Below are 15116 nucleotides of genomic sequence, written 5' to 3'. Positions count from 1 at the left end.
AAAAAAAAAAAAAAAAAAAAAAAAAAAAAAAAAAAAAAAAAAAAAAAAAAAAAAAACCAAAATGTATTATCTGTGCAATTTCTGTGAGATTTCCATCAGTAGGGTTTACTAGTCTTATCATTGCGCTCTTATCTTTTTTCCTTGTCTGCGTTGTGTAGCGTCATGTGTTGCAATTTTCGCAAGCTGCTGATATCTGCTCAAAAATCGGAGTTTCGTAAATATTTTGTGTAAAGAAGGATAGAATGTTTTTATTTATTTATTTGTCCCTTTTCGTTCTTGGATTGTTCACCTTCCCTCCCCCTCCCCCCTTTTTTTTACGCGCAGTTTTCCACTACGTTTCATTTCTTTTTTAAAAAATCATCATCATATCGTTTGTTTTTCCCCCATTTATATTCTTATCTTATAATAATGATGGATCTCTATGTCAGTGTAATATCATTATCGGTAGTCATGATTATTTTTTTTTTCTTGGTGGAAGTTTTACAAATCATTATTTTTAAAATCTTAATTTGAAATGCAACGGAAATGATATCAGTTTTTTTTTCTTCTTTCCTTTTACTTTTAAATTTTAATCAGGTTTAAAGTTTTTTTTTTTTTTTTCAATTTAAGTTTTATATTTTGCCAATTGGTAATGCTCAGAATTTACTTGTTTTGAAAAAAAAAGTGTTTTTAATTTTTACCCTTATTACTGCACTGCTATACACTTTTTTACGATTTTTCACTGTATTTAATTGTTTTTTTCTTCCTTAAATCATCATTTATCGTGTATATATATATATATATATATATTATAATTATGAATGTACTGGATCTTTATGGCAGAGTAATACTATCGGCATTCTTGATTATTTTATGTCCTGATGTAAGTTTAGCAAATAACTATTTTGCAATGCAATTCAGAATGATTTCAAGTTTTTTTAAAATTTATTTTTAAATTTTAATCGGCTCTAAAATCATTTTTTACTTTAAGACCCCCATTTTGGTTCATTTAAATTTAGTAAAATGCAATATTTACTTATTTTACAGTAGATAGTGCTTTTTTATTTTGTACTATTTTGTTATTGTCTCGTAATTTTCCATTGTGTTTAAATTTTTTTGTAAAAATATTCATATTATTTCATTGTTTTATATTCCCATTTATATTCTATATTATATATTCCCATTTATATTATTTCCCGTGTCCCATTTATATTCTAGTTTTATAAATGGGATAGATCTATATACATTAATGTAATACAACATAATCTGAAGTCATGGTTGTTTTTCCCTGATGGAAGTTTTACAAACCATTAATTTTTGTCTAATTTGGATGCAACGGAAATGATAATAAATTTTTTTTATTTATTTATTTCCATGATTATGAGTTTTGATTATTTTTTTTCCCTTGCGGAAGTTTTTCAAATCATTGTTTTTAAAGTTTAATCTGTATGAAACGGAAATGATATATGGTTTTTCTTTTTTAATTTTAAATTTTAATCAGCTCTGAAGTTACTTTTTTTCTCAATTTAAGACTCTCATTTTGCTAATGCTCAATATTTATTTGTTTTGACAGAGGCAGGACGTTTTTAATCTGTACCCTTCTTACTGAACTCTGATATTCTTTTTTACATGTAAGTTTCTACTGTGTTTCATTCTTTTTTTTTATTTTTTTAAAAAAAGTCATCATTATATTGTTTGTTTTCCCCCCATTTATATCTTATAAATATGAACCTGATGGATTTTTATGGCACTGTAATATTATCGGTAGTCATGATTATTTTATTTCCTGATGGAAGGTTTACAAATTATTTTTTAAAATTTGGATGCATTCTAAATCATTTTTAAGTATATTTGTTTATTTTTTAAAATTTATATCAGTTATAAAAATATTTTTCACTTTAAGACTCATTGTGGTTAACTTAAATTTGGTAACTGATAACTTATTTTAAATTTAAAAGTGTATTTCTATTTTGTACCTTTTCGTTATTGTTCACTGTATTTCGTTTCGTTATTCTACCGTTTCGTTATTTCGTTTTCGCCTATTTTCGTTGTAGGGTTGTTTCCTCTTTTTACCCGTAATTTTTCACTGTGTTTAAATTTTTTTACATAAAAATATTCATATCGTTTGTTTGTTTTCCCGCTTATATTCTTTTTTTCTTCTTCATAATTATGATAGATCTCTATGTCAGTGTAATACTACATTATCGGCAGTCACGATTGTTTTATTTTAACCCTGGTGGAAGTTTTGCAAATCGTTAATTTTTAACCTAATTTAGATGCAACGGAAATTATATTGTTTTTTTAAAATTTATTCTCAAATTTCTTTACTAATTTTTATTATCTTTTGGTCACCATTTCTGATACTACGGTAAGCTTCGATAATTTTTATTAACTTAATATTTTTTTCCTCTATATTATTTGCTTAATTAAAATTTTGCGAGCGAGAACAGTTGGTAAATATGAAATTTGCTTAAAAAATAAATTATATATTTATGGTGTTCGAATTAATATGGTACACCCGAACGCATCAATCAAAAAATTACGCACTGCCTATAAAAAGCTCTAGTTTAAGGAAAAGAAACTTTCATATTTATTAAAGTTACGGAAACTGTAAAGGTTCAATACTATTATGGTTGACAACATAATTGCTTTTAAAAATATTTGCTTACTCAAAGATTAAGGGCTTTGTTAGTCTAGTTTCTTTGCGGATTTTGCAGGTCTTATTTCTTGGCTGCTGATTTTAGTTAGTCTTATTTTTAATTATTTATTATCATTATTATAATTTTTAAAAGGCATTTCTAGTTTTTGTAACAATAAAATGTGTGCAGTTTGATAGCTGGGGGTAGTGAGTTCGATCCTGGTGGTCGACTTACGCAGCAAGTTTCCATTAAAATTTGTCGTACCTGAAAGTCCTCTCTTAGTTTGTGGTGTGGAAGTTTGGAGAGAAGGGTACCAGCTCAGGCGTTGTTCACGTCGTCTGACCAAGGTCAAAATTATGTGGCATTACTACCATGGCAGTTAAAAAATAGAGCCCTAATAATAGGGCTGGGTGCTTGCCCATGGTTGAGTGATGATGAGTAATAAAATGTCTATACAAATATGTGATGAAAATTTATCTCCAAAACAAATTAAGAAAATTGAAGAAATATATGTATTTTTTATTCTCTTTAGTTTTTTTAGATCGAGAGTTATGCGTTCTTGAATAAGATAATTCGTGCCAGTTAAGATTTTAACTGCCACTAATTAAGATAATTAAGATTTACCTTTCAATCTCATACAATTTTTAGAAAAACTAAAATAGTGGATTATTTTGCTTGTATGAATATGTAGCTCTATTTACATGTTTTCTTATGTTCAATGATTTTTGTTCTATAAATGTGTGAAGAGAGAAATTTCGCAACTTAAAGAACGTTTTGAATGAAAATAATTGTATATTATTTACACTAAATTTATGTACATTAATTGCGTTATTTATGTACATTAATTATTAGCTTTGAAGTTGTCTAAAGCTCATTAAATTACGAATTACACATTATCTCCAAGGTGTTTTGTAATGATCATTCTAATTGATCATCAACCCTCTACTTTCTTTAACGAGTTGTTAATACGGTTCACGCCTTGATTAACCCAAATCGAGGTGAGATAGTCTCACTTTTTTATGAATAAATAAATAAGCTCTTTAGAAAGTGATTATGGTTTTAGAGGTAGGATTATATTCTACGTTGATTTGTCTTTTATATCGATAAAATTCTTTTCTGTGTAATATACTGATATAAAATCGTTTCTCATTGTCGCTGGCGCATTCTTATTGGCCTGAAAAATCACATGTTATGAATCGTTAATTAACAAGAAGTTCTAGATTTCTTTGGTTGTCATTAGTATCTAATTAATGTTAATAATTTATTGTTTTTTTTTTACCTGTAAAATATTTTTTTACCCCTTATGTTACTATATTTATTATTTATCATCCGTTCTTAGTATTATGTTGTTGTTTCTAATGACACTTGCACAAACCAAGCGTGCCCGCCATTAATCTGTGGATTCACAAACCAAGCGTGCCCGCCATTAATCTGTGGATTAAGTTAGGAAGGCGCGCTTTTCGTTTGACAGGAGAGCTCCACAAGGGTTAAAATACGTCTTGGTTCAGAACTCGATTGATAGATGGCAGCATCACTCATTAGTGAGGATTTTTCTCAATTGAGACATAGATCCGAAGGGGAAGAAAATTTTCTAAAGATACCTGTACCACTGCTTCTCTCAGCGCCCGACCACTTCACGAGATTTTACGAGAGATGTATTCAGTGGCGTCCAAGATCGAACCCCGGCCCCCTCGGATAGGTTGTTATTGCAAATTAGTACCTCTATCCGCTAGAATCTCAAAAATTTTAAGATTGCGTAAAATAAAATATTGCCTACTTAAATAACACTAAAATAAGATCTTTTTACTTGAAATCTGAATTTTTTTTTTCTTTCAAAAATGTTGCTTCTACTAAAATAACTATTTCTACACATTAAGCCATTGAGTTATAGTAATGTTTGAATCGTTTCCTTAAAACGATACAAATGTTTACAACTTGAAATAAAAAGGGGGAAAAGTGACAATTAATTTACATATTGATCTGAAGCGTTAATAAATCACTTAACAGTTTGTGATGGGAAAGAAATAAAATAAAAATGAAAACTAGACAGACTTGATTTGTTTATTGATAAGCCTTGCTGCCTTCTGTCAGTATCATTCAAGGTCTTCCTTGAGTCCGTTTTTGAACCAGTTGTGGAATAGAATTTTACTTTAACACTTTGTACCTCACTACACATAAATAAGATAGATTTTCTGCCATGTTAAATGTTAATTTTTTAAAATTTCATCACTGGTAATTTTGCATCATTGGCGGTCCTAACAATTGAACGGGTTTAAGAGAATAAAAACATATGATTGATGCTAAAAACATTTAAAAAAAAAAGTCAAGCAGAAACTAGAGGAATATTTTTTATTTATTAATCTTGTATGTTGTTTTATCTACCTTTGTAGCTTCAAATTGTCTTATAATTTTATTTTATAACCGTTGTTGAACAGCCGATTCAGTTTTGAGTTTACGACTGCCACTGTTTAAATCCGTAGCCTTGTAATTTTGAACCCAATCCAGAAGACAAGGATCAAGTATTAGTTGAAAGTTGGACTTTTTGATGGAAACACGAATTTGCGTTGCATGGAGAGGAAAACCACGATAACCTCCCACGGTTAGCCTGACGGCAAGGGGACACTAACCTATGATTCGTCTACCACTGAGGATATTTTACGTCAACACTTTGGTCGGTGCCAGTTGGGTGCGGAATTCGTAACAAGCAGCCATCGCTGGGATTCGAACCTGGGTCATCTCATTGGGAGGGGAGCTACCACGGTGAGCCACCACGGTTTGATGTCTTAAAATTATAAAAATCATAGCCATTTGCTGAAAGATAATATATTTTTTTAAAATGCTATTGTGAAAATGCTTCAAGGCTTGGAAATCTTGTCATTGGCCCTAAAAAAATAAAATTCTGGTGACCAGAGTTTCGCTGGTACCGGTTAACTTTTTGAAGCTTGTGGAACATCGGTGCCCTTTTATGTATTTTTCTTTTCTGACTTTCAAATTACAAGCAAAAATATATTTTGGTAATTTTTAATTATAAAAAACAGTCTAATACTTACTAAAAAATGTTGAGATTATCGGAATTTTATTTGTACTAAAATATAAAATCCAAAAGAAGTAGTTTTAAATTTTTTTTCCTCATTCATATTCAAAATAATTGCTTTTGTAAATTAAAGAAATTTCAATGATGAATAATTATTTCTCTTAGATCTAAATAAGTGCAAATTTGGTAAAAATTTTCTTTGGAAGTGAGCCATGTTATTTACAAATCTCAGATCGCAATTTTTACTGAGATGGCTTAACGAATCTTTTTTTGATACGCAATTTGCAAATCACAACATCGATATTCGTATTTACGTTGTTTTAAAATCGAGTATATTGTCCACTTCGTGCTAATTAAAGCAGAAAAATGAATGACTGAAAATTCATTAAAAATTTTCAATTTTTTGATCACGTGTCTAGGGTTGTCCGAAAATTGCGTGAGCAACTGAAGGAGAAAGAAGTATGATGTGATTTACTTATTTTTGTTGACTAGTGGGGTTCGAGCAATGCTTACGTAAGGTGCTAAAATATCCCCCCCCCGTTTTAATAGTCCGACGACTTACGAACACTTTACGGTAGAATAGTTTAGTGAGGACCGATAACGCGCAGCCTCGGTTCCTACGCAAGCTGATCAAAGTGGTCACCCACCTGCTCACTTACTACAGCCAGTGATCTACCGGGAACCATGTGATTACGATCAGTTCACTGCGGGGCAATGTATATATTCATTTAAATATATGTAACAATGTACTTGAACATAATTAGCGTTCCTAAAACTTAATGGTTATCTTTCCTAAAACTTATTAATTATCGTTCCTATAACTTAATAATTATCTTTTCTAAAACGTTATAATTATCGTTCCTAAAATTAACTTATTATTTTCTTTTCCTAGCACGTTCACTTGCGAAAAAAGAGCGGCAGTAGAAAACTACCGTTAAGAATTGACGATGTTTCTTTTTGTTCTTTTCCCTTTCCGTGAAGAAGAGTTAACTCATTCTAAACCCATTCCCGAATTGGCGAATTTCGGTTGGAACACAGCTTTGCGTTTTTCTACCCAATTTAATTCTTCGACCTTGACATTTTAACTAGGTATCTATCTACACGTGAATTGCTGTACGATTCATGAATAAGAATTAGTACAGTCTCTGCATGCAAAATTTCTTTTAGCGGGAAAAAAAAATGAAAATCGCGACAAGGTCAAAATTTGACCTTGTTTCTTACCTACCAAGATATAACCAAACACAATCGCATCTTCATATTCGTTCGTGAGTGAATGTTGTGATTTTTTATGGGATAAAAGAATATTTATCAAATTATTCCCGATCAAGAAGTCTTCGGTAAGTGTTGGCGGATTAAAGAGGAGTAAAAGCGACGCCAATAATCGATACACCTGTCGGGTGGTTTATGTCGTGGAAGTGATAATAATGACGGATATAAGTTCCAGTTGTGTTTATAAAACCTTACGATTTTAAGTGCTAATCTTAACTGTTTTGTTTGTCACTAATTTTTCTACTATTCTTTTATATCTTTGCCGCATAAGTCTATACCTAAATGTTAAAAAAAAGCATAATATTATGCTTTGCAAAGAAAATCAATTCGATTTGAAATGTTAATTAAATTTTTTTTGTTATTTAAAATTTATATGTTTTTAATAATTAAAACACTTTGCTATTGGTTTCGTTTAAATTTTGTATTTCATCATTTAAAATTGTAATAAAATAATCTACAACAATGTAAAAATTGGCATATCTTACAATTCCAAAATTTTTTCGACCTTAATTAAATTAAGTAATTAAAAATATTAATTATTATAATGATTTTAAACACAGAATTATGTTTGTATTAATGTAATTATGCCCAAACAATGTAATTATACGGTTATATTAGGTTGTAATTATGTCCAAATTGTTTTTAATTAGTTATAAAGGTTCTTTTACTTTGAAACATTTTTAGGGAATATAGTTTATACTATAGTTATCCGAAGAAATAAACATTACGGGGCTCAAACATTTGACTGTTCTCCTATCTGAACTGGCTCCTATCCTGATTGGTTACCGTCCATTTTTTAATGGTCAAGAATCCAAATTAATCGAAAAAAAGGTATGGTTACTTAAAAAAAGTACGTATTGGCGTATGATTCCTAACTCAATAATTAATTGTTAGGACTAGTTAATAGCATATTTGAGATCAACCTTTCAAGGAGTTCATGGAGGCGCCTAATACCTGGAAATACGATCATTTAAACAAAAGTTATTCAGCCTGTTCGTTTTTTTTTTCCTGGTTTATTGTGCAGACACAAAGAGAGAAAAATATAAAGTTTTTTTTAAATTTTATTTCCAATGAGTTGCACAATCGGTCTTGCCGATGAGCAGACCTAGTGCGTTCTCCAGAGGTGGTATCCACTCTTTTAGGACCACCACAATGGGTGAGATACCGTTGGTCATGTTAATTTGGACGTCTAGTTTCTGCCACACTGTTGGCAACACCGAGACTCTATTTGGATGCTAAAGTGCAATAGGAATTTAATTTTGCCGGAAATGCCAAGAGCCAATAAGGCACTCCAGGGATCTTTTACATGCCGCATAATCATACGATATGGCCGCTGAGGATTTTCTGCATCCCGAAAATCCGGTGTCTGAGCCGGGGATCGAACCCGCAGACTTGGGCTCAGAAGGCCGACGACAAACCAACTGCGCCACCCAGCCACAATATAAAGTTTAAGTATTGTTTTAAACGTGATTAAAAGAAGAAAAAAAGTAAGATTTTGTTATACATTCGCTGGTCCCTAAAAAATTAGTGATTTTTATGAAAAGTTTTCGTTTAAAATCCCCTTTTACCTCGGAACTATAAAATATCGTAGACTGTTCCCTAGATGGCACGAGTCTTTCCTGTTTATATCTTGTCTCCAAGCAAGTAATCAAAATAAATAAATAAATAAATAAAAAATGTGAACCGTTTTCCGGTATATTGAATTTCCTCTATACTTAGATCTTTAAAATTCCCTTCCATTTTTTTGTTAAGTTTAGCGGTCCATTTCAGTGAGCCAGTGCACTGAAGTTGAACTTTTTCGCGTGAGAAAAATCTTGAATTTGGTGACCAGCTAGAGGTTGTTGACCATTTGCATGCCTCCTTCTGGGGACTTGTGCAGTTAACCTCTGCTGATTTTACAACTTCACAGCTCAGCAAATTTCTTGAAATAGAACTTTAAATTTCCTCCAATATTGCATTTGGTCACCACGGCAAGATTTATATACCGTTTAGATTATACTTTTGTTATTTAAACTCCTTTATTCAACGCGTTGCACTTCTTTCTTCTGGTATGAAACACAACGAAGATTTATTTACATTTCTTACTCGCGTTTTAGGGCATTGTCGTATACAGTTTTCGGGAAAACTGCATTATTTTTGTAGTTTACTACAATTACTTTGTTACAAATGTAGCTGACTAATACTTTTTTTAAAAAAATGTAGTGGCTACGAACTACTTTGAAATTATAGTAACTATTTCTCTACTATAAGAAGACGAACTTTTGCTGGAGAACTTAACTATGCTCAAAATTGTTTTGAATAAGAAATTGACTTGCATTAAATATAAAGGAATAATTAAGAAATATTTTTTCATATTTAAATGAGCCAGTTTGTTGTTATTCCAAAGCATTTTTTTTTTCGAATTTGTTCATTTAACTTTTTATGCCTTTTTCGTCAGCGAACTTAAGAAATGTGAAATTATCAAATACTTGCAATCTTTTAATAGTTTAATGCTCTGTTATTTCCTTTAAGAAATTAAGTAGGGGAGAGTGGGGTAAATTGTAACATTTTTTACTTAACTGTTTTTAACTAACAAAAAATCTAATATATTATTAGTATTAATTGACAGACGAGTAAAGTAGACTATCCTCTACTAGAAAAAAAATAAATACCTTATTTTAAATGTTATTATATTAGTTATTAACAATTTTTGACAGTCGTGCACTTGTTACAATTGTCCCCACTTACGGGGTCAATTGTAACAGTTCATAAATTCAACTAAAACATAGTTAATTATACATATTATCATAGTTGTGATATATTTTTTTATTGATCAAAATAGTAGTGATATTTTAGGAGTAAAAATAATAATGAGCAGAGACCTAAAGGGTTAAACTTTTAACTTTAAGGGGTTAAAAATTTTAATTTATGCTGTGAAAGGTGACAAATAAAATAATGCACATGCAACATAATATAAATGATATAGGAAACTATTGGTGGTTCTTAAAGAGTTAAGTAATGGTTTGTAAACATAAGATTATTTATTTTCAGCTGTTACAATCGTCCCTTTACTTATTGTTACAATTGTCCCCAAGACGCCATTTCAGCTTCATTTGTTAAAAACAATGCTAGTTAATTAGCAAAACTAATCTTTTTTTTTATTGAAATGTTAATTAAGGTGTCCACTTACATATTCGGTTAATAATTTTTATTTGTTTAAACAAAATTACTTTGTTACAATATAATATTCTAATACCAAAAAAAGTACTTACGTAGCGTGAAAATATCTTTTGTGATGTAACTCTTTCAAAAGTACATAAAAATGGTTGCCAGCAGGGGTGTACATGTAGATTTATTAAATACACCTTGTGCGCCACCTAGGAACCAAATCTAGAGCCCGACACTCGAAATTTTTGCTCTGTTACAATCCTACCCTGTTATAATTGACCCCACTCTCCCCTACATCTAAAATACGTTCTCTTCCTTTGAAATAATATTAATGTTTCACGAGTGTGCATAAGCATGTGAAAGTGTGACCGAAGTAATTAATTATCTATTTTTCGTAATGGTTAGTTTAAGTCTTAAACTTTAAGATTTAGATTTGTACCCATCAAATTCGAAAAAGTAGTTGCGTCAGAACCGTGTTTTTTTTTATTTATTTTTTAATCTAAACTAACATTAAAAGTAATTGCCAGGAATCACACTACACTACTTCCTTTTCTACTACTTTCTTTCTTTCTTTTTTGTATCGCACTACTCACTACACTACTTTCTTTTTTAAAAAAAGTATCACGCTACACTACAAACCACGAAAAAAAATTAACAACTACAGTAGTTTCTCTACTTGAAGTGCGCTACTTCCGACCACTGGTCGTATACAAAGTGACATGCCTGCACCTTGAAGATTCATAAACTCACGACTAGTTTTAAAATTCCTCTCTTACACTTCACTCCAAGGTTAAATAAAAAATTGTGCATTGATTTTCGTGGACTTCATAATTAAAAGCAATATAGAAAGTCTTTTCATTGAGGAATTGGAGTAACAACATGTTAAGTGATTTGTATGGGGGAAGTCACTTAACAATTTCTTCTACTGAGAATCGCTAAATGAAAAGAACATGTTAAACGAAATCTACATTTGATAAATAAAAATCGTATGGGATAAAGATAATTCCGTGGTCAATAAATTCACCTTTCAAATATACCTTCTGGTGGGGAATTTTATTTGTCGGATTTTTGAGTGAAACTTACTTCGCACGGCTACTTATTACTTAGTAATTAATACCCTTGATCTATCCGTTACCTCGGATATTTTATGCCAGTGCTGTGATCCTGAGAACTGGATTCCTAGGTTTTCTATTGTCATAAGTGCTCCATTTTGGAAGCCACTCTGATCGAGCGAGATTACACGTATTTATGTATGTTTTTCTTCTTCTATTGTGGCTAGAATAGAAGAAGGAAAACATGCCCGTAGAACCCTCCTCCTGATCTTCCCTAGAAATTCTTGGAAGGAAAGGAGCCTTCCCTAGAATCCTCCTCCATTTTGCTCTTCTCTTTGCGATTGTTCTCCTCTTGGTAATTCTTAGGATTTTAAAATCCTCTTCCACAAGCCGTCTGATCTTTCGCATACCTCTCACTCTAGTTCCCATTGGTTTGTAATTGAAGATCTTAAATGTCAAGGAAGAAGGATCCATTCGGCAGATGTGACCAGAAAGCTTTAAGCTATACCAGCTTCCTTGAATAGCCTATATCGATCAAAATTATGCCGTCTCCATAAGTCATCCACATTTATAGCACCGAAGATTTTTCTCAAGGCTTTTCTCTTAAAAAACAGCAAAAAGGTCTGCTTGTGATTTAAAGACCATACTTCGGGTCATTAAGTTAAGACAGGTCTAATGATTGTTTTGTATAGCATTATTTTTCTTCGTCTTTTAATTAATTTTGACTTTAGAAATGTTCTTAAGCCATGAAGTTATCGATTAGAGCTGCGTCTCTTTTTTTTCTGTGCTTATGTCGTGTGATTTTATGAAAGTTCATTAATTTCCTAGTAATTGTCATAAATATTCTTAAGCTCTATTTTGTAAGCCACACTGACCGAGCGAAATTACCCGCAATTATGATTCTATGTAAGTTAATCAATTCCTCGGTCATGAAACTTTTGAACTCTTCAATTAAGGTTATTATATATTTGTCAATATTAAGACCGGAAGTGATAGTGATAACCCACATCAGATAGAAATTTCAGTTCTCGACTGTAAATAATTATGTATACCACCCACAATAGCTTTCTGTCTGCTCAAGTTGTATGAGTCTCTGTCGAGACCTGACCACACCTAGCTTACCATTGTGTTGCCAAATTTTATTTGAAATCGCGTGTATTCATAGTGCAGTAGACACTCGATTAACTGTGATGGTCGAGAAATGCTTCGTCCCGGATAAGCAAGTATCCCAGATAATCCATTTTATACAAATTTTGATGAAAAAAAATTATAGAAGATTTAAAATTATTGTACAAAAAAATATCGTGCTAGTTAAAATAATTCAAAATAAAAATAATTAAAAAACATTTTAATATTTAGATTCACAATTCGTACTGTTAAAAAAAACAACAGAGGTGTAGTTTGCCTCATTGTTTTGTGAAGAATGAATTGATTGAAGTTCGTTTTAGTTAATTATTTACTTTTCTTGGAATTTTACTGCGTAGATTTCTCAACATAATTTTTTTTGGGGCCGTCCTGTGTAATCCCGCATTACGGATAATCCGATCCCGGTAAATCGAGAGTCTACTGTATTAAACAAATACAAACATAATAATCTCTTAACTGTAAAAAGTTAAATTATCACTTATCTCTTGATCAGAGCCGTCGTAAGGGTGAGCGGGTTATTAGCCTAGAACTCCGCATTCTAGAATTTTTAATGTCCCCGCACCTGTGGTACTGGAGAAAAAAAAATTAACTTCATAGAATTCTATTTTTTAAATTTTTTTGCATTGTAAATGCCAAAACTGTGTTTTCTATTTTATCATGTCGATGAAATAAGAAAAAAGTTTCCCCATTTTCAAGGACTGCAAAATAAAATAAAATAAATAAATAAATAAAATATCGTATGCATCAAAATTATAAAAAATAAAATTTATTTGAACAATAAAGTGGGATTCATAAATTCTGCTACTAAACGTTACTAATAATGTTTTGTGTTTAAAATATAAAAATTAAACAATAGTAGAAAATTGAAATAAAAAAATGTTCCCTTTCAGGAATGAAATTCGAGTAATATAATTTTTTTTATAAAACTGCAAACGATTATTTCCCTAATAAAAAATATAAGATTTTATTTCATGCATATTTTTCTTAAAATGTGGCAGGAGCCTTGTTATAAGCGTTATCAAATGAGTTAACTTCAATAAATTTCCGTAATCCTGTTTCAAAGTCAATATCACCCAAGGTCCAAATGTCACAGAGCGCATATCTCACCGAACAAAAAGTATGCGTCTCAATCCTTTGGAAAAAAAATTGTGGGGTATTAAAACCCCGTGCGTGACTTATCAAGATGCGTGATTCACGTGGACGAAGTAAAAAAAGGGTGCACATTTATTTGCGCGCATGTGCACTTTCGGTGGTCGAAAAATCTCAGAAGGCGATCTTGCTATTTTTTCCTTTCTCTCCCGCCAATATTGGGTTGATATTGGATCTTCCTTTTGGAAGTCGTCATCATCGTCTCTCAGTGACGCAATCGCCCTCCTCTTCGCTTCTGCCGCTACATTTGCGGTTTAAGGGCGGTAGCTGATTGGTGGACAGGCGCGCCATCACTGTTTCCTCGTTTCTAGGAAGGATCGTTAGATTTGGCGCTCTATCGCCAATAGGTGCAGAGGGATATTGGCCTTGAAATACTACTGTGATGAGTTCTTCAGCGTGTGGAAGGGTGGACTTGTTTATAAATCGTATGTTCGGAAAATGAGATTTGTTGGCACATCAATTGTTTGTTAATCATGAGCTGGAAGTGACGATGCTTCTAGATATTTTGCGCGAATCCTTTTTAAGTAGAAAATTCCATTTTCTTTAAAGATAATTTTTAATGGAACCATTTTTTTATTTTTTTATAAATTTATTTTCGTTGCATAAAATTAAAAAATCATGTAATGATACAAATTAAATCTGTGAAAATGTTTTGATTTTTGATTTGCACAACAATTGTATTTAAGTGAAATTGGTTGATCTGTGCAAACGAGATACATATACATATCCTTACGATACATATACGATACATATCCTTACAGCTTAGCATTAAAATTTAGAGGGGACTGGCTCACATTAGAAAAAAAAATTGCAATGGCTCGATGCTTATTAAGTCTCATTAAATCGGTAGCGCGCATTTTTTAAAAGATATATCATTTAAACGTAGCCCCTTCAAACTTGGAGTGGGGTTACTTCGGGCGTTTTAGTAACCCTAGATTATCAAATATCAGAAAACAGATGAAGGAAAAAAAAATGATTTGCTCATATTTTACTTTCGCAAAATTTAGTATGCTAGTGCAACTGTCCAATCGTCTGGAAACATTAATTATTGTTTATCAATATTGAAATTTATTTATTCATTTTTACGTCTAATGATATTATTTGGAAAGAAAGTTTAGTTTCAGGTGCAGTTTTTGTCTTGTCTATTGAAAAGCTCTCAATAAATGTTAGTTTTATTCTATAATTTTTTTTAAAGGTAAAATTTATTATTTTAAGGATTTAAACAAAATGTTTTGGTTCTTTTTTTATACTTACAAAATACATAAAAAAAACTACACTGATAGGTAATTATTTCAAATAAATGTTAGGGATTTTTGAGAACACTTTTTAACATTAAACATTTGAAACATTTAAACAAATAATTCCAAGAAATTGAAGCAGTAACATATTACTTGATTAAAAAACTTCATTCCCTACAAAAATATACGAGAAAACATAAATGAACATTCACCTCTGCCAAGTTGTGAAAATGGGCGCCTATGTTTTTCAGCGCTTGAAACTTTTCGATTGTTATTTCCATTTTGCAAATTTTTAAAGAGAATGAAGTTTTTTAATTAATTAATTTGTAACATTTATTAGAATTATTGCTTTTGATAATATAGTAATTAACCACACTTTATCTAAGATGACAATTTTACATCTAAGTGCCCCTCAATATTGTTTTAAAGTGGGTATATTTTATTTTATAACCGTCGTTAAACT

At 31.1% G+C, this 15116-nt stretch overlaps 1 protein-coding gene across 4 annotated transcripts in view; it reads left to right on the top strand.

Annotated features, from left to right (window-relative positions):
* Positions 1 to 15116, top strand: part of LOC107443495 (myocyte-specific enhancer factor 2C) — a 66830-nt gene that overhangs the window by 29908 nt on the left and 21806 nt on the right. For 2 of the 4 annotated variants that reach the window (XM_016057377.4, XM_016057384.4), the window contains exon 2: positions 1553 to 1610. The exons of the other annotated variants lie outside the window; for them this stretch is intronic. The gene's annotated coding sequence lies outside the window, so the exon portion shown is untranslated. The remainder of the gene's footprint in view (positions 1 to 1552; positions 1611 to 15116) is intronic. 4 annotated transcript variants of the gene reach the window in all.

The sequence above is a fragment of the Parasteatoda tepidariorum genome, chromosome 8 (assembly GCF_043381705.1).
Source record: "Parasteatoda tepidariorum isolate YZ-2023 chromosome 8, CAS_Ptep_4.0, whole genome shotgun sequence".
NCBI classification, from domain to species: domain Eukaryota; kingdom Metazoa; phylum Arthropoda; class Arachnida; order Araneae; family Theridiidae; genus Parasteatoda; species Parasteatoda tepidariorum.
This window is presented reverse-complemented; position numbering and strand designations above follow the sequence as displayed.